We start from the raw sequence: 14,007 nt of genomic DNA on the forward strand, positions 1-14,007 counted from the left end.
AGCCGCACCACAACCATTGTCTGTGTGCATTTAATTCGATTGGAAAAACTTAATCTTTTGCAAACATACGCCCATCATTCGTCACTGTCTGTGGAACCTCCTTCTGTGTCGATGGAAAATTCCTTTCGTTTGGCCGGGTCTGCCCGGCCGGGAGAAGTTATTCAGAAGATGTAGAAAATTGCTGTTCCTTCTCGAACGAGCCTCGGGGTGGTGACCAATAATCGAATATTCACTCGACCCTCATCGTCCCCATTCCCTTTACCATCTTTCTCAGTAGGTATCGGTTGGTTTGGCTACCGCTTCTTTGACAGGAGAAGAACGATGTTTGACATGAGCTTTCAATTTGGAAATCTCTGCTCAGCAGCCGAAAGAGTAGAGCCGAGAGCGAGATAGAAAGAAGAAGGCAGTAGTAGCAGCAGCATCGTTTGCGTTTCAGGATCGGATCGCATTAGGAGGTGGCTCGTTGCGTGAATTTTCTGCTGCCGGATGGTTTTGGTAAAGCCCTACTAGCGAGCTAGATAGCAAGCCGGCTAGTCAGATTGGAGGATGGTATGCTAATTTTGTGAGTCGAGTTGAAAAGATGACATTTTATACTTATCATTGGACAGACGTGATGATGTTAGGAGATCAACTGACAGAAGGGCTTTCGATTCGATAAGTCATGTTTTTTTTTCCTTGCTCTTCGTCTTCTATTTATTCCGTTCGAATTTGAAATTCAATTCACTGAGGCACTTGACGACGAGAGTATTTGCCCTAAAGTGTTGAAGATTGGAAATTTGTTTATTTGCCCAAAACGGTATTTTTCATACATTTTTTATCTGCTACTAAGAACCGAGGGACTTTTGTATTGAGATTCTTTCATCTGTCTCATCGATCCATGCTGGGTCTATTCAATTTAAATAGGCTTGATCAGTTATTAAAAAAAAAACTCGCCTTTGGGTGCTTTATCGGCTGCCTAGTCATTTTTTTAAGAGGAATAATTCTGCTTGATAATGTCGTTCTACATTTTTCACATTTTTGGGCCTTCCTACATCTTTTGAAAGAACTGGGGGTAATCCTTTTTCAATCGTTTTAGCTGTATTATTGGAAATATGTAGCATACAGGATACAACATAGTGCATAGTGCAACGTCATTGGCAATTGTAACCAACTCGAAATTGGAAATTTGCAAAATCTACTGAACTCTAGAAAACTTAACAAATCCGAATTGGAAGAAATTGAACGAATTGATATTCCACTTTGAGAGGATTCTAGGGAAGGTGAGGTGAATCATAAGTATAAAAAAAAACTTTCTTGGAGATTGTATACATAACTGTTGTCAGAGCAATTTTGCGTTGCCTCTTAGGAGTTAAACTTATTCGTACAACTAAATGTGGACAAATCTAGGCACATCTAAGTTTTCTTTGAAATCCATGACGAGTTGAAAGAACCAAAACAAAGGGTCTTAAGACTCACTCAAGGGCTTTTGCGTGTTTCAATGAGGTGTGTGGTATATGGTGGTACATGATTTAAATACTTTTTATTCATTCACGCACGTAGATAAACATTTTGAGTAACAATCACTCAATTTATCCTCTTTCGTTCTCAACCACACTCTCCAGGCGAGGTCTGAATCGGGAGCATGCTTTCGCAATGTAAACCTCCGACATTGAAGCCCGCGCCTCAGTGAGAATTACAGGTCTTCGCTTGAACCTACGCCCATATAGGATAGTCGAGAAGGCTCAAAATTTCACATTTTCCTCCAGCCAGGTTTGGGTCGGTTTCGAGGAATGGCATGGGCTCCATATTGTTGTAAAACAACATTCTCGGGTTCACCGAAGTTTGCCCGAATCCATGGAAGCACCTGATTCTCCAAAATGTCCATATAGACTTCAGTGTAAACTTTTACTCCAGTTTTTTCTGAAAACAGAAGGCATCTCCTATAGATTCGAAGCAACCGCTCCAAATACCATGTCTTCGGCATTTCAACATTCAGCAACATTCGGCAACATTCAGAACCGATAAACTGATCCATACGAGAATTGGACACCGGATCAATCGAACTAAGTTTCTCGTCTAAGGACACGATGATCAGCTCCTTCTTCGACAGAAATCGCTTCGAGTGCTCAAACCGCAGTGCTCTAAATTGTTCTGTTGTCAGATGGCGCTTTGCTCTGCCCCTTGATGACGCATTTAAGTCATCTTTGACCAATAGTTTCATAGAAGAATTCGAGATATTCGCTTCCTTAGCCATCCTTTGGATTGACCTTACTGGATTCCGCTTCACTCACGTATTGGCCAATTTTACCACTTTCACAGTGCCGTATGTTGTACTACTTCGTTGTTCACGTCAATTGACAGATGAAAGTAAGAGCTAATACACTGACAAAAAAATCCTCAAAAAACGTCAAAAATAACCCAAAACACTTTCGCGATTTTTTATGGGTCATACTGTGGATGAAAATATTTCAAGGTAAAATTGGAGATTTCAAACTACACCAATGAAACATACTTTCTTTCATTTAATTTTTATGGGCAAGGTAATTTGGGCAATGACCTGAGGCATAAAATGTGAAAAATGGGACGCTAGACCAGAAGCATAAGATGCGAAACGGGAGAAGTGAGTAGTGAGACGTGAGGCGTTATTGAGAAGTTAGACCACAGAAATAAGACCAGAGAATTAAGAAGTAGACGTGACACATGAGACGCCAGATGTGAGAAGAAAGAAGTTAAAAGTGAGAAGTGAGAAAAAAAAAGAAGTGAGACGTAAGGCGTGTGTCTAGGCTTGAGACCAGAGATGCCAACTTTTTTTCAGAAAAGTCTAGAAGATTTTAAAAAAAAGTCTGGAAAGTCTGGAAGATTCTGAAAAAAATGTCTGGAAAAGTCTGGATGACGAACTTTATGGGTGGTATCGGTATTTTGTTTTGGTCGCTAGATCGAATCGTTCAGATGTTCGTTACTTCAAAATATAACTAAACATTCTATAAACTTACAATGCCTGAGACCATTGTGGTAATATTGACAGTAGTACGTTCTATCCCAATTCCCTGCTTTATATCCATCTTTCTAGCATTTCTCACTATTCGGTAACTAATACCAAAATGGCAGGAAATTACCACAAAACGTTGGAATTTTGCCTGTTTTTTTTTTAATTCATGTCCAAACTCAAAAGTCAGGAAATTTCTGGAAAAAAATGTCAAAAATTTGAAAGTCTGGAAACTTAAAAAATGTCTGACAAACGTTCAAAAAGTTTGGAAGATCCAGCCAAAAAACTGGAAGGTTGACATCACTGCTTGAGACGTGAGGCGTGAGATGTCTTATTTTGCGTGTCTAACTTCTCACGTCTAATTCCTCACGCCTCACTCCTAACTTCTCACGTATTATTTCTTTTATTTTACTACGCACGTCTCACGTCTCATGTCTCACTTCATTTTTACAAGGTAATATAAACAAAATACGGTGGTCAATTCGTGCGCAAACGAACTCTTTAGCTATTACCTGGCAAGTTTCCAACCAGAAACCTGTCGTTGACAAGTCTCGCATGTATTTCCCGAAGATAAATGGCATAAAATACAAAAAAACTGCCTCTAAATGTGACTGTTTTCTCTGCAAAGAACTTCAATAAGTCCCACAAAGTTCATACGGTGTTTAAGTTGGAGCTGGAATCATGTCATTACGTAAAAACTGTGGTGGAGTGATAAAAAGTAAAATATGTAGTTTTTGTGCCGAAGGAGCACAATCGTATAAATTTGTTATAATTTCGACCAAATTCAAAGTTTTGAGTTATTTTGAAGGTCAAGCTTCAGGAAACAGGAAACGTAACCATAAATAGCCTTGATTTGAGAAAAGGATGGTTTAGAGCAGGCATGTCAAACTGGGGGTTCGCGGGCCGCATGCGGCTCGCGGCCTAGGTCAATGCGGCCCGCGTAGCCCCGTTTTAAATTGTCATAATAAAAACACCACTGATTTTTTATGTAAAATATTACTGCAAAAAAACTAAAGCTGAATGTACCTATTTAACTGATTTTGGCTGCGGCCCTCTACGTCATAGAAAATTTTTAATGCGAAATTTTTTAAAGTCGAAAAACTGTTTCATCGGACGCTATCTCAAATACCATTTAACAAAACATCACAAAAATGTGCATATATAGACATTACGTTACCAGTCATTACTGCATTCGAAAATTACTCACAAAAAAAAAGTTTTGCATTTTTTTTTTCGAATACACTTCTAAGTATAATTCACCTGCCGCCCTTTTTGCTGGATTTCCGAGATCCTAAACAAATTTTGTGAAAACTCAGCCACTAACAGTCGGAATTCCTAACTTTCGTACGAAGATTGCCAATTATAGTACTGTTCAAAATTCTAAAGAAATTTCTATCTCTTCAACTTTCAACTTCCCAACTATTTATTCCAATAATATATATTGTTCAAATTTTCTATGTTAGATAGATCAACTATCATACTATTATCTCACTATATTTGATTTTTCTTTAATTTAATATCAATCATCAATCGATCAATTCTAAGGAAATCGAACTTTTCGTACTTTTTCCACTCAAACTGATATCTTAGAAACTGCGCAACACCTATTAAAATTTTGCCATTGTTTGCGATTGTTGAAACATAAAGCTGGCATGTGAAGAGTTTTTGAAAAGTTCTATCGATTACGCGAGGCACAATATTCTAGGGTTGGATTGAGAAATGCGATTGCTATATAATTTTGGACGAATGTTTGCATGTGAAATATATCATTAGAGTAAGGAGTAGTAGAAGTTGAAAGTTGAAGTGATAGTGCACCTGCTTCTATAGAATTATAAACGGTACTGTAGTTAAACAAAATTTAAAATTTAATTTAAACCTAATACAATAATGATTTGATTGTTTTTCCAAGATTTCAGACTTATGTTTTTTCAAAGAAAAGATTATAAAAATGACACACAATTTCGTTATTTTACTGGACAAAATCTACAGGTCTGAAATATTAACAAAATAATTAACGAAGAATTCCAGTTTTTTTTAATCTAATGAGCTGTAGGTTTATAATTACAAAAATCATCAATCTCTATGAAATTTTTGATCGAATACCAACTGTAACCTGTAATTTTCCGATAACTTTCATATGAAAAACGGATAAAACGAAAACACGGAAGCGGATCCCTGAACGAAGTAAATTATGATTCTTCTACATAAAAAATTCATTCGGGAGTCGATTAAAACAGACTTAAGAATCAATGTAAAATCAAGGTTTGTTATAATAGCGACAATTAAATTAAAGAGAAAAATAAATAAAAATGTATAACAATCCTTTTGAACCTCTATTTGGCGAATAAAACTCAAATTACAGATTTTTGTTTAGTGTTCAAATTTTCCTGTGAAGCGAAAATCAAACCTAAGTTTAGTTCCTCATAGCCAATATAGCCCCACCAACACCCCCTCTTTGTCCTTCCAACGATCCAAAAAATTCAAAATTGGGCTCACCGCCCCCTTAGAAGCTCTAAACGACCACCCCCTGAGGCGGTAGGGATCACTTTGAAAACCACAAATGCGACAAAATCACACATCCAATTGCGAATATCTCGCCACAATAAACTCGTATAGCGTTACAATCTTCAACAAACTTGTTACTCATTCTTTGAACTATAAATTCGTCAATGCTGAGCTACACAGCTTTTTGGGGGTATATTTTTAAACACAAAAAGTGAATGTCATACATTTCTCCGAGAATCTTCATACAAATTTTAAGTCGATTGCACCATCTCGTGCTTTAGCCAATTGAGTTGAAACTTTCAGAAAGTCATTTTTCACCTCATGCCACCAATATGGAGGGTGAAGCGGTGAAAATAAAGATTCTTATTGGTATGTATCAGTCTTTTATGCATATTAAACAGCCTAATGGCCTTTTTTAAATGTAGATTTAGGTAGGATCAATTCTTTATAATTTAAATTGGCATTTGCCCCCCAAATTCTAGTATTTACTTCTTTCTGACTGAAATGTCAATTTAAATTATGAAGAACAATAATCATCAGTCACTATAAATTACCAAAAAAGTAGGATAAATATAAAACTAATGATTAGAATTTTCCACGGAAACTAAAAGGCTGCTTTTGAATCACCTTAGCTGTTCAACAAATATGATGAGAATTTTGTAATTTTATGTATAGAATAGAACATCACGTGATGCAACAGCCACTACAAATGATTATATTACAAGTTTTATAAGCTTTGAAGAACCATCAACCAACAATATTTTTTTTTTCATTTGCGCATATGTTAGTACATAATTAAGCTCCAAACGGTTTGTTCTTACATCCCAGCGAGTTTATTTGAGCTCCACCAGTCTTCTATAGTGGATTTTCTGTTGCAAATAAAAAACACTCAGCTCTTCTTTCATTAGTGGAATCAATATACTTACGTTCGTGTTTTATTTTCCACCGTATTTTTTTTTTATTCATTCGCTGATATCCTCGGATGAAAACGAGTAATGATACAATATTGAAATTTACCCGTTTCCGGTTTCATCCAATGATGGAAAATATCCGATCTGCGGTCGATGCATCTTACAGGGACTTCCTTTAAACAAATATTGCCCGACATATGGAGTGAAAGTAGAGAGACAAAACTTTCCGACCACTAACGGAGAGCTCCCTTGGAGTTTTCTCATTTCATGTGGCTTTTTGAATTCGTGTTTGTTTTTTAATATTTTTTTTTATCAACGATAGACCGATTCAAATGAAAAACACTTTCAACAGTCAGAGATGAAAAGGAGAATCTATTGGGTGTTGTAATACACATTCATTGGAACTTTCTAACACAATCACTGGCGTCTGGTTCAACAGTCAGGTGTGTTTTGGGAGGAATCTTATTTTGGCGCCAGACTATGAAAACAAGTTCGCTTTAAAATAGTCTCACTTGAACTGGAATCAACATTTTGCTTGTTTTTTGTTTACACTGAACTTTCCATAAATTCAATATAGAAGTTCTTGGAACAACAATCGGGAAATCGCACTTACTTAATTTATGTAAATTCATGTACATTTTACTTACAAAATGCATCGAAGAAAGCTGCCCCCAGTTAAATTCCTTGATTTTAAACAAGCAAATTGTTCCTTAGAAAAACGGTAACTTGTGTCCTGTTGGAAACTGTCATCAAACGTGAAACAAAAAGCATCGTTCCTATACTAATTTGTCTTTTTTTTATTTGTCAACAAACAAACAGCTTCAGTTACAACATCCAAAGCTCTTTCCCACGATGATGGGCGAAAGTAAATGTTTGCTCGTTAAGCTAGCGTTTAGTTGTGTTGGTCCCACCGACTTCTTGTTTCTTTTTTTTCCGGTACTCATTCAACACAAAATGGTTTGGAGTCCCAACTGATAACCACCCAACACCCACTACCGGTTGAGATGAATTTTAAATGAGTAAATTGATTGAAAAACTTCTAACCGCGTGCAGTCAAAAACGATGAAGTAATTAAACACGAGGATGTGTTTTGCATTTTAAATCGAGCCCTCCCGCCGCCGCCGCCGGAAACTAGGTTAACGATCAGATTGCCAGGAAGCCAGGCTGGCGACTTTGTTGTGTGTGCTTCTTATGCAACAATGTGTGGGCGAATGTTTCTAATCGGGAGCTTCAAAGGTGTTCTCGAGAATCGACTAATTATTTCCTGAACAGTGGTCAGGGAATCCTTTGGTTTTCCGGTGAGTCGGGTCATGGTGCCGGTCGTAGCCAACCTCTTGCAATAATGTTACGTTATGAATGAAACAGTAGTTTCAGACTGAAATATTAATATGTTCGAGTGTTAAGGAGGGATATCTCGGTCGATGAAAATAGAAACAATAAAGCTGTTGTAAATGAGATATGTAGACTTGAAATTTGTCTGATAAATTAAGTAGCCCTAATTTTTCAATAGGCGAGAAGATAGATCACACTCCAAGGGATACTCAAATTGAATTGAAAACAGGAACGAATTAGCGCCAGGTTTAGGCTTCGGGAGGCTCATTAGAATTTTAGGCTATCTCAGGTCGGTCATCCAATAGCTTCGATTTTAAGTAGTTTTTGGCCCACATTCTCCAAATTTGTCCAAAAACTTCAAAAATTTAGAACTACAGGATGGTCGGAAATTTCTGTGTTTAAAAAAACTAATTCTCGAATACTATGTTTAGATAGAACCATAAATTTTATCACCGAAAAAGGAAAAAAAACAAACTGTAGAAATAAATTATGAAAATTATAAAATTGAAAAATCTACTATCACTGATGCAAAGTTGAATAGAATGTTCAGTTGTAGTTTTTAAGTTTTGTTTTCCAATTAAGTCAGTATCAATTCCAAAACAATCTTCAAAACTTAGTATGGTAGATTTAACCAAACTCCTAGTTATTATTGAATATTTATGAGAGTTTACCACTACCAATTCTATATTAAAACCCGCATTGAGATTTAAAAGTTCCATTAGCGAATGAACAGAACACTTTTAGAATACTTTTTGCACAACACGTTCTGAAGAAAGCATGCCGGATGTCCTATTTTATCATGATTTGCCACAGGCCCGTGCTAATTTTTCAAAACTCAAATTTAGCTAGAAATAATAACAATACCAAAAATGCACAATATATAAGACAAATGGTTAACACTGTTTTCCTACTTACGACCATGACTTAGGTTTCCAGAATTTTTTCAGCACGTATCCGGGCCGGACAAATCCGGGCAAATTTATGAAAATCCAGGCAAATTTTGTCAAAACCCAGAAATTATTCAACAAAAATCAAGCATAAAAAAGAAAATTCATCGACAAATTTTAAATCATATTTAAAGCTTCCAAAAAACCATCAATAATCATTTTTCTAAAACTTGCTCAAAAAATTTCGATTTGAAGGCATAAATAAAAAAAATTTCATCACAAATTGTTTTTTTTGGAATGATTTGCCAAATAAAGTGAATAAATCTGGGGAAAATCCTGGCATTTTTCAATGAAATCCGGAAAACCGGGCCGGGCCGGAGGTTCCCAAATTTTGTAAAAAATATCCGGACAAACCCGGATAAAACCGGGCAATCAGGCAATTTTAACTGTGACACAGACTTGAGTAGATAATAAATTTACTGTAACGATTCTGAATGAATCAGAATCATATATTCCAATCAATTCTTTTTCCCGGAAGTCATTAATAAATTATTCTAATATATGTTCCTTATTCTGAATTAGAAGTTTGCTTGAAAATAAATTTTTCAACAGTCTAGTTTACTAATTTGAAATCAAAACTTGCGAAACGCTTGAAAACGAATATGAATTAAAATTTCAATAAAACAAGAATTTTAACCTTCGGACATAAAAATCAGTGCAGAAATACATAACATTAAAAGTGAAAAATAAACTAAATCCAAATTGCATAATTTTGAAGTTATGTATTGGTTTTTCGGTCTTATCAGGTCAATTATAACACTTTTTATATGTGCTTCATCCAACGTTTCGAATTATATTAATTCTTTATCAAGGAACTAAAATTAAATACAGGAGCATAAAACATATTTTCTCATAATTAATATTAACATTAATTACTCACTCGGACATTCGTGTTATTGTCCAAAGCAGATGCACTCCTACAGCGTTCATCAATCGTCGGGATTCTGGCTATAAATTTTGAATTTGAACTCTCATTTCATGTCGGAAGTGAGGAGGAAAGCTTGCGTGTGACTTACGTGCCCAATATTCTGGTATCGGCCAGGGCGTCGGCGCCTACTCCGTCGTTTTGGAACACGTCCGTGGCAAAACTTCTATCACTCGACACACTGTTTGTTATTATTGTTTGAGTTTTCGTAGCGTTTTCTTTACCGCCAGAACCCGGCGTCCATGAGTGCTTGCGAGTGTTTGCGAGAGAGTGAAACACTCCGCCGTACAAGATTGCTCTCCCATCTGTGTCGCTCTGGATGTTGACGGTATTCAGGGTACTTTGTATGTAGCACATTTCGAGTACCTCTAGGTGCTTACGGTGTTTGTTGGAACTGTCTAGGACGGTGGCTTTATCGAAGTCAAACATGTGCTCCTGTCCGAAACAATGTTCAACAACAGCTGACTGCCGCAGTTCCCGGATGCTGGGGTTTGACGCTGTGGCCCCTGTTGCTAATATGCGTTTCAATTTGGTGACATCACATTTATGTTTCGACATTCTAGTCCGTAGTTTATAGCTGGTTTCATCAACAATTGGGATGCCATAAAGAAGAATACTAACATCAATTTAGATATGTTTCTCGAAATTGTAAACTTTTGCATGACCTGCAGTTATTTTAGATACAAAAACAAATTCTACAAGCAAATATACGGAACGGCAATGGGCTGATTTTTTCCGAGTTTAACTTGTTGTGTGCAGATTGATTTTATCTTCGTTCCAATCATGACGCGATTGCACACAAAACGAAGAAAACATTTCCGAATTGATGTTTTCCATGCCTCGCAGGCAGAGATGCCAATGTGCCTGATTTTTCAGGTATTGCCTGATTTTTCGAGGCTCTGCCTGACAACCTGATAAGTCATTGAATTTCCCTGATTTTTGAAAATATGCCTGATTTTGCCTGATTTTTGCGAATGTCATGAAAAATGGGTAGTAAGGAACTGGAGAAGATACCATAGCTGAAGTGAAAAAGTGAAAATGTGGCTGAATCAGAGCAATCGAAAGATTCCCGTTAATTCTTATTTAAAAAAAGGGACTTTAATGGAATCTTTCGATTGCTTGATGCAGCGGAATTATTCAACTAAGTAGGCTCACAACACATAGTAGAGTGAAAATGTGGAGCGATGACCAAAAAAAAAGGTCATCACTTTGAGCTAAATGTCCGTTACTTTAACGTAGCCTGATTTTGCCTGATTTTAATTTCGCCAGTTCCCTGATTTTTTTAAAAATATGTTGGCAACCCTGCTCGCAGGAATAAAATCATACCAACGAAACAACAGAACGAAGCTTACCGTACACGAATGCTCACGAGCGATCGTTGCCCGACGGACCGAGTTAACATTCCTCGCACCCTTCTCTCGCTTGTTTCCCGTTCCCTTGTATCTATCAATTTAAGCCACGCCCCCATGCGTTGTCCGATTGATGTGTTCGGCTGCCGAACGAAAACGATTTTTTTTAATTCGCAGAACTGTTCGTTTGCTTCGCTGATGTTTCCCCCCCGATTGCTGTTTACTCCTGCCGAGTTTACCCGAAGCTTACTTCCTGATGCTTTCCGAGTTGAACTTTAGATAGCATCATTGCAGATTGAGTTTAACGAAATAAAATCGTTCTGCAAAGAAGGGCAAAGTGCGAGTATGTAGACTCGCGATTTTAACATTTTGCTAGAAACTGGGGTGAAATTATGAATTCTATTCGATTCGAGATACTCGTTTCGAGTGTTACTCGAATCGAGTTAGAATCGGTATTACGTATCTCGTTCGAGTTCTAAATTTTAACGCACTACACTTCGAGTAAACCGGGTAATAGATCATCTCGAAACGTTCCATTCGAATCGAGCTCGTTCAAGATCGGTAATGCCGAAATCGGTCAAATCAAACGAAACTCGATTGTTTCGAGTTCCATAATACCGCCCCTGGATTGCCCATTGCCGTTCCGTATATTTGCTTGTAGAATTTGTTTTTGTATCTAAAATAACTGCAGGTCATGCAAAAGTTTACAATTTCGAGAAACATATCTAAATTGATGTTAGTATTCTTCTTTATGGCATCCCAATTGTTGATGAAACCAGCTATAAACTACGGACTAGAATGTCGAAACATAAATGTGATGTCACCAAATTGAAACGCATATTAGCAACAGGGGCCACAGCGTCAAACCCCAGCATCCGGGAACTGCGGCAGTCAGCTGTTGTTGAACATTGTTTCGGACAGGAGCACATGTTTGACTTCGATAAAGCCACCGTCCTAGACAGTTCCAACAAACACCGTAAGCACCTAGAGGTACTCGAAATGTGCTACATACAAAGTACCCTGAATACCGTCAACATCCAGAGCGACACAGATGGGAGAGCAATCTCGTACGGCGGAGTGTTTCACTCTCTCGCAAACACTCGCAAGCACTCATGGACGCCGGGTTCTGGCGGTAAAGAAAACGCTACGAAAACTCAAACAATAATAACAAACAGTGAGTCGAGTGATAGAAGTTTTGCCACGGACGTGTTCCAAAACGACGGAGTAGGCGCCGACGCCCTGGCCGATACCAGAATATTGGGCACGTAAGTCACACGCAAGCTTTCCTCCTCACTTCCGACATGAAATGAGAGTTCAAATTCAAAATTTATAGCCAGAATCCCGACGATTGATGAACGCTGTAGGAGTGCATCTGCTTTGGACAATAACACGAATGTCCGAGTGAGTAATTAATGTTAATATTAATTATGAGAAAATATGTTTTATGCTCCTGTATTTAATTTTAGTTCCTTGATAAAGAATTAATATAATTCGAAACGTTGGATGAAGCACATATAAAAAGTGTTATAATTGACCTGATAAGACCGAAAAGCCAATACATAACCTCAAAATTGTTCCCGGTCAAACAACAAATTAAATTGCATAATAAATTTCAGATCATGTCAGAAATAAAACATGAATTAAAAAAAAAATTATTCACGATTTTAAATTTAAATTGTCAATCTAGAAAAAAAATCAATTTAGAACTTAAGAAAATTTTTTCAAAACACATACCTAGAAGCTTATTTATTTTAATTTGATAAAACGATCAGAAAAGCATGTATTAAATTTTGTTTATATAATGGGACAAGGATAAATGATACAAAAAAAATGTTTTCTTAAATTTAGTTTGAATGGTTCCTGCCTATGTTTTAATGATTGTAATTTGATAGATTTTAGCTTCCTGAACTCGAAGCTTTTGTCAGATTTTATTTTTCAAATCTAGTTTTGGTGACATACAGTGCCGGTCAAAAGTTTGGGATCACCCGCTAAAAAACATGCAAATTTTTAACGTTCATATCTCAGCGGTCTTAGGACATATTGCAAATCTTCTGATCTTATTTGAAAGATAGTGAGCAATAGCTATTTCGGAGGTATTTTGCCAAGAAATAATGTTTAAGTTTTTCACCTAAAACTTAACCTAAAGTTAGAACATTTTCAAAAAATCGCACTCAATATTCAAAGCCGATCATCTCGCGATAGGGTGGACAAAATTTCAAAGTTTGAGTTGCATTAGAATCCTTATTCTATACTTCTCAAAACACAATCAAAAAACTTTGTGCAAAAATTTAAGAATGTACTTTTAATTAATAAAATAGACAATTAAGTTATCGTCCAAAAGTTTGGGATCACCCCTGGTATGGGGTATCGGACAAAAGTTTGGGCCGTTTGGGGCGTTCATATCTTTCTCATCTAACATCGTATTGCAGTTCTGAAGGGTACATTTGAAAGCTTTAGAATTGCCGTTTTTTTAATAAATTCATACAAAACTTATATTTTAAAGTGATAACCTTAAAAAATTTAATTGAAATTAATTGTTTTTTTTTTATAAATTCATACTTATGATTCTGATTTTTTATGGTTATGGATTTGAAATATAATTTTTTAATGAATTTATGAAAAAACAATGATTCTTAAGCTTTAAAATGCACCCTTCAGATCTGCAATACGATGTTAGATGAGAAAGATATGAATGAGTTAAATTTGCATGTTTTTAAAAGAATGATCCCAAACTTTTGGCCGATACACCATACTACGGGTGATCCCAAACTTTTGGACGATAACTTAAGTGTCTATTTTATTAATTAAAAGTACATTCTTAAATTTTTGCACAAAAATTTTTGATTGTGTTTTGAGAAGTATAGAATAAGAATTCTAATGCAACTCAAATTTTGAAATTTGGTCCACCCTATCCCGAGATGATCGGCTTTGAATATTGAGTGCGATTTTTTGAAAATGTTCTAAATTTAGGTTAAGTTTTAGGTGCAAAACTAAAACATTATTCCTTGGCAAAATACCTCCCAAATAGCTATTGCTCACTATCTTTCAAATAAGATCAGAAGATTTGCAATAT

The 14,007-nt window shown here is 36.4% G+C and overlaps 1 protein-coding gene across 1 annotated transcript in view; it reads left to right on the forward strand.

The window, feature by feature from the left end:
• LOC129746125 (mitogen-activated protein kinase 1-like) overlaps positions 1-14,007 on the forward strand; it is a 330,696-nt gene that overhangs the window by 234,868 nt on the left and 81,821 nt on the right. The gene's annotated exons all lie outside the window — the stretch shown is intronic.

This window comes from Uranotaenia lowii, chromosome 2, assembly GCF_029784155.1.
Source record: "Uranotaenia lowii strain MFRU-FL chromosome 2, ASM2978415v1, whole genome shotgun sequence".
NCBI classification, from domain to species: Eukaryota; Metazoa; Arthropoda; class Insecta; order Diptera; family Culicidae; genus Uranotaenia; species Uranotaenia lowii.